We start from the raw sequence: 13,275 nt of genomic DNA on the forward strand, positions 1-13,275 counted from the left end.
AGATAATTATTATAGTTTCACATACAGAAAACCAAATAATTATAATTGCGGAATGGATGGAACTGCAGACTCCCTGTACATCCTGGTGAGATCAAATTCAATAGTGTTTCTCTCCTTCTTTATCAAATTTCCGGAACTCACAACTTTCTTTGTGCCCCGTGGCAGGTTATTTCGCAGTCACACTCAATAGAAAATGTTTGCTGGGAAAAATGTAAAAAATATTTAACAAAAACTGGTGTATGAAAACCAAGGTCTAAGTGGATATGTTTTTGCTGTGCTATTTCTTGTCAGTCAGAGTATTGAAAGGAATTAAAACTAAGGCTGAACTCAAACAATGCACAACGATGAGCCAAATCAAGAAACAATGCAAGCAGTTGATGTTAGCTAAATACAAGGATGAAGAGTCTTAACTATATATCACAATATTGACGGTTACTATGGTACCCGTTATGTCATTATATGGTCATATCACCTCATACTTCAGTATGTGTCCAAAAAAAAAGAAATAATAAATAAAATATATACTAGAAAGGCAGGAAGTGAACAAATGTTCAGTTACAGATTGTAAAAGTACCAGATGGAGGGGTAGGATACAATAAGCTTTGCTTCTTCCTACTCCTTTTGGACATGTGGAACTGTGAACTGATTATGTGATGCATTCAATTGTAATCTGATGCATGTTGAGCCATCTCTCGGCTGATTTTTTTTTGCTTTGAACTACGAGCTAAAATTTGGGTTACTAGCTGCTGGTTACCGACAGGCATAGCTGAGGACAGCTATTTAGGGGCTTGTGTTAGTGTGACCATGACTGAAAATGAGAATGGATCTAAATAGCATTAGTAGCGCTAGCATTAGGCTTAGAACCCACCATCCACCAGTATGAGCCTGGAGTTTGCTTTTAGAGAGGTGCACAAATATGAGTATGAAAACTCAATGAGGTCATCAAACCTTACCTTAATGCATTCCCACATGGTATCAGCATTTGGGACCAAATATGGGGTGAAAGAAAAACAGGAAAATGGTGCGTTCCAGGACTGTCAAACAAAGTAGGACAAGTGGGATAGGTGCGTATCCAATCGCTTAATGCAAAGAGATTAACATCACTACTTATTATAGATAAAATCATCTTTCTATCTGTGATTAATTATGAGTTAACAATGCATGGGATCACAATGAAATAGTTCAATTGATTGACAGCCCTAATTGAAACCAAACAGAATGTAAACATTTCAGTTTTTTTATAATTATTATACGTTTGATCTAAAATCTAAACAGAAAAGTGGCATTATAAAGATAAATGATTGTAAATGATACTAGGTTCCATCGTGTTCAGTCTTGTGAGGACGCTACAGGTTCAACTGGGCCAGAAAACAGGACCAGTTTAACCTCAGTGACTTCATTTTCCATGTTGGTTTCAAGCCCAAAGGCTCATCCATATTCAAATGTGCGTCATCAGCTTTATTGTAGCGTGTTTACCAAACATAAAGTACAACAACAACGCTTCCTCACCCGTGGGAGTGATCCGCTCGGCTGGAACACGGCGACATCGCCCACATGTTGTTTTTTTTTTCTAGTGTCTCTATTATCATCTGTTGTCCTACCTGAGAAATGGCAACTGTAACTATGTGTAACATTTTATTTTAGAAACGCTAAAGACTTTAGGGAATAAGAATTAAATGGATCCAACTTTGACTTTCTTTCATTAGAACCAGCCTAATGACTTGTATTGAACAGCTTTGATCCTACATGAAATTGACTACAAGGTGACCTTTGGGAGCTTAGGGAATTGGTGGGGGTGCGGGGTGTCTTAGGGGATGGATGTGGACTATGTTTGCTCTCCCTCCTCCTCCTCCTCCTCATCATTTACTATCACTCACTTCTGTATGCAGAAGGAATAAATGGGACCTCTGCAGCTCTTTCATTGTTTAAACACACATGGCCCACTTGTGATTTTGACCTTGAAATCGCAGCCTTAAAGGAACAGTGATGAATATTAATTTTGCTCATATGTTCCCCTACAGGTTTAAAGTGTTCTAACATCAGCCAAGGGGGTAGGTGTGTGGAGCAGAATGAATGCAAAAGTCAACTCAAGCAATTTCAGTGGAGATGTGAAGCACAAACAAAGTAAGAATTATTTTTTTAAAGATATTTTGTGTTTTAATTTTTTTTGGAAATTCAAGGTTAACTTTTTCTTTTTAGATTAAAAAAAACATCAGGTACATTAAGAGGATTAAAGGGATTAAGTTTAAGGGGATACCCTTCCCATATAGTGGGTTAGACCAGCCTTTGACTATTAGTGCAGACCTGCCAACGTGTATGAATTTGTTGTACTTAGCATGCAATTTGACCTTTTCCTTTGAAAAGGAAAAAACATTCATTCATTCATACATTCTTTTTCTATGCCGCTTATCCTCACAAAGAGCCTATCCCAGCTGTCTTCGGGCGAGAGGCGGGGTCCACCCTGGACTGGACGCCAGCCAATCACAGGGCACATATAGACAAACAACCATTCACACTCACATTCATACCTATGGACAATTTGGAGTCGCCAATTAACCTAGCATGTTTTTGGAATGTGGTAGGAAAGCAGTGAGGTCTGCACGCTAACCACTCGACCGCCGTGCAGCCTGAAAAGGAAGAAACACAACTATAAAATAATGATCAAATAAGATTAAATTTTGGGATGTCCAGATCAAGTTTTTTTTTATCCCCTAGTAAGAGTCATTTGATTTTGGGTATCGGCCGAGACCGAATCCCGATCCGATACTTCTATAAATATAATGCATTAAAAAAATAAGGCAGAAGGAAGAAACAGAGCCAGGGTGACATACTGTAGATGGAGGTGAACACTCTACCACATACAGTACCGTTGTTCTATAAATGGATTCCTTGGTGCGACTATAAGGGGACATCTGTCTCATCCGAGGACATCCACTTTAGTCCCATCCGGAGGAAGTGACCGAGCCGAGTCGGACATCACGGCTTGAGTGGTGCGCCTCTATAAATAACAACGCAGCTTCAGCTCTTAGCCCAGCGCTGACAAACCTAATAAAACAAGTTGGCTGTTCATTTAAAATGTCAGCTGAAGACGCCGGCAGAGCGAATGACGAAAAAGCTCCGCTTAGTCACGACTGCTCGCTGCCAAATAAACCGAGTATGAGTGTTTCTTTGCTGGTAAGTGCACTAATGGAGAATATCAGATGCTGCCATGACGTGCTTTTGTGGCTTCGAAATTCCACGGAAGCAGTGTGATGCTCTGATTAGCACCCGGGAATACAACCATGAGTCATTTGAGTGAATGAAAGAAGAGTCTGTTGTAGCGCTGCTGTCGTTAATGATCACGCAACAGGTTAATCTTTCACATAACTTCAAATCAAGGAGGGTGCACAGTAATATTGATACCTCTGATACCAGATCTTTAGACTCTAAAACTGATTCTTAGATGAAAATATTGATACTTTGATACGTCAGTCATTTAATATAGTAACTTAGAACATCATAGCCACTTGTAGTTTCCCTATGGGGCAAATATGAGCTCCACACTAACCGCATTGCTTGTATGTTTAAAAGACAAAATGTCCCTGTGGTAAAAAAAAAAGTTAAATTTGCAGTCTGAAGACCAGAGGTTCGAGCTAGCTTAGCGGCCGCCAGTGTGGAACCAAAGATGCCCGGAAAGTTAAATGACCATGAGATTGAAAGGTGAGCGATCACATACAACACATAAGCTGTTGTCACATTTTACAGACTATTATTCATGACACATGCTTCCCTTGTCAACTCGATACGGGATGCATACTTTTATCTACTCACACATGCGTGAGTACATGAAAAATGTACTTGCAGTCTGGAGTCTCACCTGATAGCGAACCGTGGGAAGCAACACATTCAACAAGTGACTGCTCCCATGACAAAACCTGAGATCATTTCCTGTGACACAGGCGGCGTGCTGCCCGGAGCCTTAAAAGTGACACCAAGTGACCCCTTTAAGACCCTTTAAGACCACACAACCGCAATCTGGACAGGCGGAGGCTGGAAATAGACCAACTACTGTGTGTGTGTTTATGTGTGTGGCAGCTGATTGTTCTCAATTTGAAAAGAGAGAAATGAAGTCACTCTGGTTTCTCCTCTTGACGCATTCAAGTGTCCCGTCGTTGAAGTAACACAACGGTAACACACGAAAACCTTCTGTTTTGAAAAGGGCCTTTTCAGGGAGCGATTGCCTAACTTTCTGAACAGTTGACTTAGTGTAAAGTCACTTCCTGTGCCAGACGCAGCACGGATGACATCATCGTCTGCTTTAAGCTGGACTGTGGTAGAGCCAAGTGTGGTTAAATTACAGAGTGTGTAACTAGGGAAAGACTGCAGGCGGGCCAAACATGCAAGTCGTATAGCGTGGAGACAAAGTGGGCGGGTGGGGAGGGGCGCTACAGTTTATTAGACGCCGTAACTAAGAGATTTTTCTATTTGTTTGGAAGCATTCACTGAGATCTCGCCTGGAGAAAGGTTAACAAAAGAACCATTTTGCCTTTGATGGAATCCCAACTTGGCTCTGTAATTTGGGAGTTTCTCCAAACAAGTCATGTGTGTAACAACTGAAGGAGAATTCAACATGTCAGGCGAGGAGAAAGTCGTGTGACATCAAAGTGCCTCATTTGGTGTCCCCTTTCATCCAAGTGGACGAGGACTCCTCGCTCGCTCACTCACTCACTGTGGTGCACGTTTACGCCGGTTTCAGATTTGCACCAATGAGAGAGGCCCCAGTACAGGATGGGATCAGAAATGGTAGAAGTTGTTCGTGGGTGCTGCGAGCAAAGCACAGCAGAGCGGTGCCAATCTAAGGTCTCAGATGTCCGATAATGTCACACGAGACAATCGCTTGTTTGAGGCTCGGCTCCCTCGGGAGCATCTTTGATGTGGGAACAGCGGAGGAGGCGACTCGCTCTGAAAAATTCCCACAAAGCCACAGTGTAGGCAGAGCTCTCATTAGTCCAGTTTCCACCAAGCCAGCACACTCCGATGTGGTACACTGTGTTGTTTCCATTGGGACCACATTGTCAGAAAGCTAAAGGATTCCTGCCATCCCTGTTATTTTTATTTTGGATATAACATCTGCTTCCAAATGGCTGATATAGTCCTAATAAGTCATTATTCACTATATAATTAATCAACCATTGTCAAGGATTTTAATCCATCTATCCGTTTTATACCGCAATACGAGTGGCAAGAGCCAATATCCACTGTCCTTCCAATATTTTCCGAGTCAGACACCAAAACCCAATAATTATTGGATAATGCGGCAGCCTACTCAGGTCATAAAATTTCCTCCTTAAGTCAAATAGTCCACCATCCATTTTCAACACCGCGTATCCTCATTAGGGTCACGGGGGTATGCTGGGGCCTATCCCAGCCGACTTTGGGCAAGAGGCAGGGTACGCCCTGAACAGGCTTTAGTCAAATAGTCAGTTAATTCTGCTGAGAGATGAAACATGAGGAATACCGTGCAAAACCATGCAGCACGAGAAGTCACATTACTGGTAAGAAGTATTTTATTTCTTATTGGTTAGCTTCAGTATAACAATGTTATTAAAAAGAAGAAATTCAGAGGCTTATTATGTTCTAAAAATGTTTGGTCTTGCTTAAAAATACATGCATTTAGTTGTTTTCAGTAATTAAAAACAACGATTACAATAAGTATTCTCCAGTAAGGAATCATATTTGCATTGTGCAATCTTTCCTTATAACAGAATTTCCTTATGTGGGAAATATCTACAGTACATGTTTTGTATGAACGTGCAAGTATGTTAACAAAATACATGTGTAAAAACACAAGCAATAAAATGCAAAAATATATTGTCCAAAAACTGTTCATAAAAAAAAAACTGACTTTGTATCCCGCTTTGCTTAATCAGATGCATTTCACTCCACGGTGATTAGAGCTACAGGATGTAAATGTAAACGAATAAATTTACAATCTTTCGCAATTACAGTGTAATCACATGTCGCCGTTTTGGATCTGATGATGGAATATCGCAAAGCGGACATAGTTCCATAGTATTGAGCGGGAATTGTTTGAGTTTGCGCTACTGCGGGCTTCCAGGTTCCGGGTACGGGAACTTCCATTTTAAGGAATCGATCGTCAATGTAATATAGTAGTGGAAAATTCAATGCATGCGTTTTTTTTCCAGAGTTACGGAATTTCCGTTTGACAGAGGTGCGTAGGTGGGAATATTTACTGAATATGGCTTATGGACATACATTTTATATTTTGTAGCTTTCTAGGCTCTATTCCCGACCCCTGCTCTATGAGGACTCTTTAGAAATTTGCTGCACGTTACTCCCAAATTTTAAACTGGACTCAATTTTGGGTACATAAATTGGCAAAGGAATTTTTTTTTTAAAGAAAAAAAAAACAATAAATGGCAGTCGCAGTTGAAATCATACAATAATTTATGTAATGGAGAGACCAGCGATGTTGTTTGGTCTAGAGACAGTGCCACTAAGGAAAAGACAGGAAGCAGAACTGGAGGTAGCAGAAATGAGGATGCTGAGGTTCTCATTGGGAGTGACCAGGATGGATAGGATCAGGAAGGGGACATCAGAGGGACATTACATGTTAGAGGTTTTGGAGATAAAGTCAGAGAGGCCAGACTGAGATGGTTGGGACATGTCCAGAGGAGAGATAGTGAATATATTGGTAGAAGGATGCTGCCAGGTAGGAGGCGTAGAGGAAGACCAAAGAGGAGGTTTATGGATGTAGTGGCGGAGGACATGAGGGTAGTTGGTGTGAGAGAGACAGATACAAAAGACAGGGTTGGATGGAGGAGATTGATTTCCTGTGGCGACCCCTGAAGGGAAAAGTCCACAGAGAAAGAAGAAGAAGAAGAAGAATTGATGCAATGCTACACATGCCATCTTGGACTCCAAGCAAGGAGAAACTATGGTGGCCCAAAAATATCAATTCTGGACTGGATCCAGGGAGTTGTATAGCACACTCCAAAAAACAACATTACAGTATTAGACGTATGTACATTCACTCTAAAACTCATTGACTCAGGTCATTATGATGAGGTTGTTGCTAGGCAGAACTTGTGCCCCATAGACCATGGTTTAGCCTTGATGCTCCATGTTGAGAAAAGTTAGCGTAAAGTTCACCATCCATTATGAAATAAGCAAAAGGAGAAGTTATTCATCTTATTTAAACTTGTGAACTCCAGATGGAAAAAAAAAATCCAACCTTACTTCATCAGCTCGGTTGAAAACAATATGACAACTTCTGCCATTCTCTCCCTCCCACCGCCCCCCCCCCCCCCCCTCCTTCTTCTCATACTGGGGGAAAGTTCAACAACCTCTCTCTGGCAACCAGCTGATTTTCATTGAGAGGTATGTGAGGAATGCATTGATGTGGGGAAACAAACAAGTGGTTTGAGGCCATGATACGAGCTGCAGAGAGAGAGCTTCTATAGATAAGCCAGTCTGCAGTCTGAGAGAGAATGGAAGCGGGCGGCTGAGGGAAAAGTATATTTGCATGATGTAACCGAGTAACTTCATCTAAACATTCTTCAGGCATGAATCACTGATATCTGATGCCATTCATGTCTTTTTTGTACTCCAGTGACTTCTATGTGGTTTGTTTGAACAGCACAAACCTTCGCCGTTTGTAGTTTGCTTTTACTGGTGCAAATTAGTTGATCTGTTGTTAAACTTTGTGTGGTTTCTAATAAGACAGTCCGAATTCCAAGTGTACTGATAAGTCACTGTTTTAATCTCTTTACTTCTTGTAGGTACGTCATGGTTATGCATTTTTGCACCATTTGGGAGTTAGTTTACAACCATCTAGGACTGGATGAAAAGGTTTGCAGACCGAACCAAGTGAGAAAAATAAATGCTGCGAGTTTGAAAGCACCGTTAGTCTTTACGTTTATACACGATAATTTTAAACTCTAAAAAAAAAAAAAACATCACCATAATACCTCTTTAGATGATCTAGGACCAGTTTATGTATTCCGTACCATAATTCATGTTCACACCTGACCAAACATACTGGGAAAATTACTAGGAAAACAAAAAACAGTGTAAACATTGCCAATATATAAGCACGCTTAGACAGTATACACACTTGCCATTTGGTACTCTGGTTTGGACCAAAGGCAGAAGTGCACGGAATCACACATTTGGTCCTAGTTTACCAAACGTTTACCCAGTAACATGTAGGCATAAAACCATAACGCGATGGACAGATGAACTGCAGAACAATCAGAATCAGAACAATTGCACCAAAGTCCACTTTAACGGCACCAAACCTTAGAAGATTAACTCATTTTTGGCATTTCCATATGCCTTTTAAGCTTGTGTTTACACTGGTCCGTGTTATTGGCTGTGTTCACTCTAAATTAGAGTGTAAGATTCACACTTGATCAGTTTTTCTAACCAAACCAAACCTGGAAATTGTGAACACAGTCTTAATTTGTCATCTAATTAAGGCAAAGCAAAGCAAAGTCCAAGGCATTCTTGGATGTTCTTAACAACTTTTTGGTTAACTAGAACCAAAATTCTAAGCCATGGTCTCACACCCCACGCTTCTAGATAAATGTTGTACCAAGTATTCGAAGCTGTTTAGTCACTTCCTGTATCTGTAATGACCCCTATGTTTTTGCCCTTTTACAGTGTACTGATTCAAAACAGTCCTGTTCTAAAAGGTTACGGAGTGTGACATGTGGATGGTTACACGAGTACATTACTTTGCAGTCATCAGACAGCATCAGCTGAGAATCAGATGATTGTTGAGTCAGATGACTTAAAACAGGACAACTTGTCTCCTGCCTTTTTCAGAACAGCAAGAAAAAATGTTGACTATTTGCTGTTTCGACCCCGGTGCTCACATGATGAGCAAGAAAGTCCAGGATGTTTAAGCCAGGAATATGTCCTCATTTCTTCACCTTCTGGATATGTATGCGCTCAAATGACATTTTAAAAAGCAGCAAATGAGGATTAACTACGATTCATCAGAGAAGCCAGCTGAATCTTTTCAAATTATGTTGATGATTAAATTGAGGTATTTTTTACAGTGTGCCATGAAAAAGTGAAAGATAAATGAATCACTTTATAGGTCAATTTGTAGACTTAATTAGAAGTAGGTGTTTCTGGACTCGCTGGCTTCCTACGCCCTCGTCTAGACATGTCGACATGTCCTCTGAGTGGCAAGATGACACAAATGAATCTGGGACGTTGTAAAAAAAAAAAAAAAAAAAGGGGCTCTGACAGAAGATACATACATGGCAAGCGTAGTATATTGTCAAGGAAAAAAATTGAAGTAAAAACAGCTTTGAGGGAAAATAATTTGTCAAGTCCTTTCCTTTCCAATTCCTGCCATGTTCTTTGAAGTAGGCATCATTATTTGAAGTTGCAATGACAGGCCGACAAGCAATTAAAAGTGTGCACCTTGAGTGAAATTGATGCACTACCACACGGCCTTCGGCCGGTGTGAACATGCCCCCCCCCCCTGTCAGTAGGGGAAGTCCTTTCCACGGCTGGAACGTTCATGATGAATTCAGGGTTCCAAATTATTCTGATTATTCCGAAGCTTGTCAGAAGGCACCGCCTGTACACTCGCTGGCCACCAGTCGTAGCCAAAACACAGTCCTTTGATTTATTTTGATTTGGAAGGATAAAATAATACATAAATGTGTATTTGTGAGAAACATTTCATGTCGATTTTTCACTTCACTTTCTTAGGATGTAAATAAATAAAAACTTTGTAACCTAACTTTGTATTTATGTATTTTATTTACATCTAATAATTAATCTGCTATTCTATTTGCTTTGTTCCGTTTGTCATCCCCGTGCCCAAACCTCCAAATAATTATAAGTTACTAAACATTTGGAAGGGATTGTAGTTGTGCGCCCTGTAATGCTCCACAACTGTAGTATTTGATGTCATTAGGTTGTGCATTAGTGTACCTAACGGATTGCATACACAGTTCAATTAAAGGGGACCTACTATGCTCATTTTTCGACCCCTTGTATTGAGCTGTGGTCACCTATAGAGCAGCTACACACAATAACCTGCACAGAAAACCTTTTTACATTTTACAGATTTTATTCCAGCTGTATTTCCAGCTGTATTTGTGCTTCCTGCCAAAAAGGTCTTTTTTAATTCATTCCACCCATGACCCGCCTCCGGGCATGCCCACTCCGCTGCGTGCTTCCTAACTATGAACCATATAAGCAATTCCGTCCCTCTGTGACATCACAAAGGGGCAGTTTTACCACGCCTTTTTGAAACCGAGTGTTTTGAGCCATCTCAAACTTCTTTCAGGGCTCACTTTAAACCTCATTATATGAAATTTTGGCATCGTTTAACACGAGAATACAACATTCTAGTGGCCAGAAAGGAATCAATACAAAAAAAACATACTAACAACGGATGATATCACTTGCTGCCCTCTGGACAGATCCAATTTCCAGATGCAGGAAAGAACAACATTGCAGGGATATTATTTACTGCCTGGAGATCATGTGACTGAATTTTTGGGGGAAGGACATTTGGCAGAAAAAAAAACAATAACCCCTTACTGTTTATTAATGGCTAGTTGCACCGGGTAATCCCAGCGGTGGTAATGATACAGTGTGTGCGTGCATGTGTGTGTGTGTAAGGCACCCCGGGGCCATCTGCTCCCCGCCACGCTCACATGTCATACTGTGACAACACGGCCTTATTGATTCACACCGCCACATCCGCTTGTGTGTGTGTACATGCTGACGTGCCACACGGTGAGTGTGTATGCACATGTGCGCCAGTTTGTGGACAGCAAATAATTGATTTGCACCACTACATCCGCTTCTGTGTTTGCTTGTGAGTGTATATGCATGCATATGTGTATGTGTTTAAACTGTTGCAAAGTTTAACAGGGTCTGTGCAGTTTAGATTATCAATGTGTATTAAGAACAGTTAGGAAGGATATGAAAAAAAGCATGTTTAACAAACATACAAGAGATCAAACCACAGCAAATATTCTCATTGCAAATTAGCAAATTGTCATTGGACACTCTTGCACCAGCACTTAATCGAGCACTAGTCGAGATGGGGGTACCCCCCCCCCCCCCCTCAAAAAAAAAGTAACTACAGGGGCAAGACAATTTAACCTTGCTCTATATATTGATATGCTGCACGGCTTGCGCGCTTGTGCCCGGTGGCAAAGTCAGCCGGCATCCCAGCGGGCTCCTCGTTATCCTGCTCCCACCATGACGGAAAAAAGGTGGAAAACCCCTCTTTCATCTGCCCCCGTCTCAAATGGATCATTATGACTTTTTTGTTTTGTTTTCTTCCCTCGCAGTTTATGGTGGTGTTTGATAAGAAAATAATGACCGTGCAGAAGCAAACTGCGGATTTAAGTGTAACATGACAATTAAAATGGCCGCATGGGGAAGCAAGTGATGCTACACCACCTCTAAATTTAGAGGCCTCTCACATGTCCCTGCATTTTTCAGCGATGTTACCTGACACTGAACGGCAGGTCTCAGGGTATTAGGCTGTTGTTTGGATGGATTTGGTGCATGAATGCATGTAAATAAGCACCAGAGCTTAGAGGGGGAGGCTACCTGAGGGTCATCCATTTAATGTCCAACTTTATATATTATTCATCCTTGTTTGTGTGTGTTCTTTCACTGCCTTTCAAACAGCTCCGACACATGTAACCTCATGAAACAGGAAGCTGGTGGAGAACTAGACAGGGTAATAAATGGAGATACACACGGAGACACCCTGCCTACTTTTGTTCCGGAATGATCATCTGACAAAAGACCAAAAAACGGCCCACACCCTTCATTGGCCACTCAGGAAAGAAACACCCAGCTCGTCTCTATTATTTATTTACAGTCTTGCTTCCCCCGGCAGACATTCCTGTGGCCCTCCTGAGGAGAGGACGCCCTGGAATATACAGTATTTTACTGAAGGCATATACACAGAACACCACAAATCACAATCACAAGCAGCCTTTAATGAGGCGTCTTCCAGGTGCATCTATGTGAAGTGCTCTCCTCAGACGCTCGGCATGTCTGGAATGTTTTAGGGCGGCATGAACAGAACAAAAGCTGAGGTATGCGGAGAAGAAATGGTAAAGTTGTTGCATCATTACAGTAGATAGAAAACCTTGAATTCTTAAAATGACAGACAGCTCAGACAAATAAACTGACTTCAGTGGAAGAAACAAAAACTTAATCATTCACAATAAATCACTGCACTGTCAGGACTAATGGTGCTAGTCTAAATCAAAAAGACATCAGACTGGCACACAAGTTTGCTTCAAAACATTCACGCCTTCATTTTCTACTGCTTATCCTCACGTGCTGGAGCCTAGCCCAGCTTTTTTGGGCGAGAGGTCGGGTACACCCTGGACTGGTCGCCAGCCAATCACAGGGCACATATAGACAAACAACTATTCACACCACACTCACATTTGGAGTGGCCAATTAACCTAGCTTGCATGTGGTAATGTTTAAAATATCTATCGATCTATCTATTGCAGGGGTCTGAAACCCGCGGCCTAGTTTGAGGCCCTCGCCTTGATATGAAAATTTAATGTTAGTGCGGCCGGCGCAAGTTTGATATGGATGCTGTATGGTATCATGTACCCAGAAAAAAATTATTACGTTTGATTAATGTTCATGTTAAAGGTTAAATAACTGTTAATAGTTATCCTCCCTATCCGTGTGGAAGTGGTAAGTTTTTGGCTATTTAAGTTTAAAGGAAATAACTTGAAGGCTACCGTTTAGGTCGCTAGCTCTCTAGTTTGCGAGTTAGCATGTGTCTCAAGACCCTGCAGTTGCGCAATATGTTGTAAATAAAAAGAGTATAAATGTGACTATAGTCGTGTTTTGTCATGTCTACAGGGCTCTAATGCCCTGAGCATTCCCACTTTGTTCAGGGGCCTTTGAACGCACCATGGTAGTGTGAATGTTTCTCTGATGTTTGTCAGAAATGCTGATTCCAAGTATGAATGCATAGAGGTAAGGTTGGATGATGTTATGTGTGTGTTCAGCGATGATGTTTGTATTTATTCGGCGTGGGCACACTGGCTGTTGCCCACACATTAAAAAAAACGTCATCATCTTCTTCCTGGAAAACAAACTCCAGGCTGGTGAGTGCTTTTAATTTGATGTTGTTGGAAGTACTGGGATGACTATTATAGAGAATATTTGACTAGAGTTTTTTTTTTTTAATAAGAGCATGAGACCGGAGTGTGGTATGCACATAGCAACTGTATTCAAAAGACGTAT

General features: G+C 41.2%; 1 protein-coding gene across 1 annotated transcript in view; it reads right to left on the bottom strand.

The window, feature by feature from the left end:
* Positions 1 to 13,275, bottom strand: part of bcl2b (BCL2 apoptosis regulator b) — a 29,207-nt gene that overhangs the window by 9,342 nt on the left and 6,590 nt on the right. The window lies entirely within an intron of this gene.

The sequence above is a fragment of the Doryrhamphus excisus genome, chromosome 3 (assembly GCF_030265055.1).
Source record: "Doryrhamphus excisus isolate RoL2022-K1 chromosome 3, RoL_Dexc_1.0, whole genome shotgun sequence".
Taxonomy (NCBI): Eukaryota; Metazoa; Chordata; class Actinopteri; order Syngnathiformes; family Syngnathidae; genus Doryrhamphus; species Doryrhamphus excisus.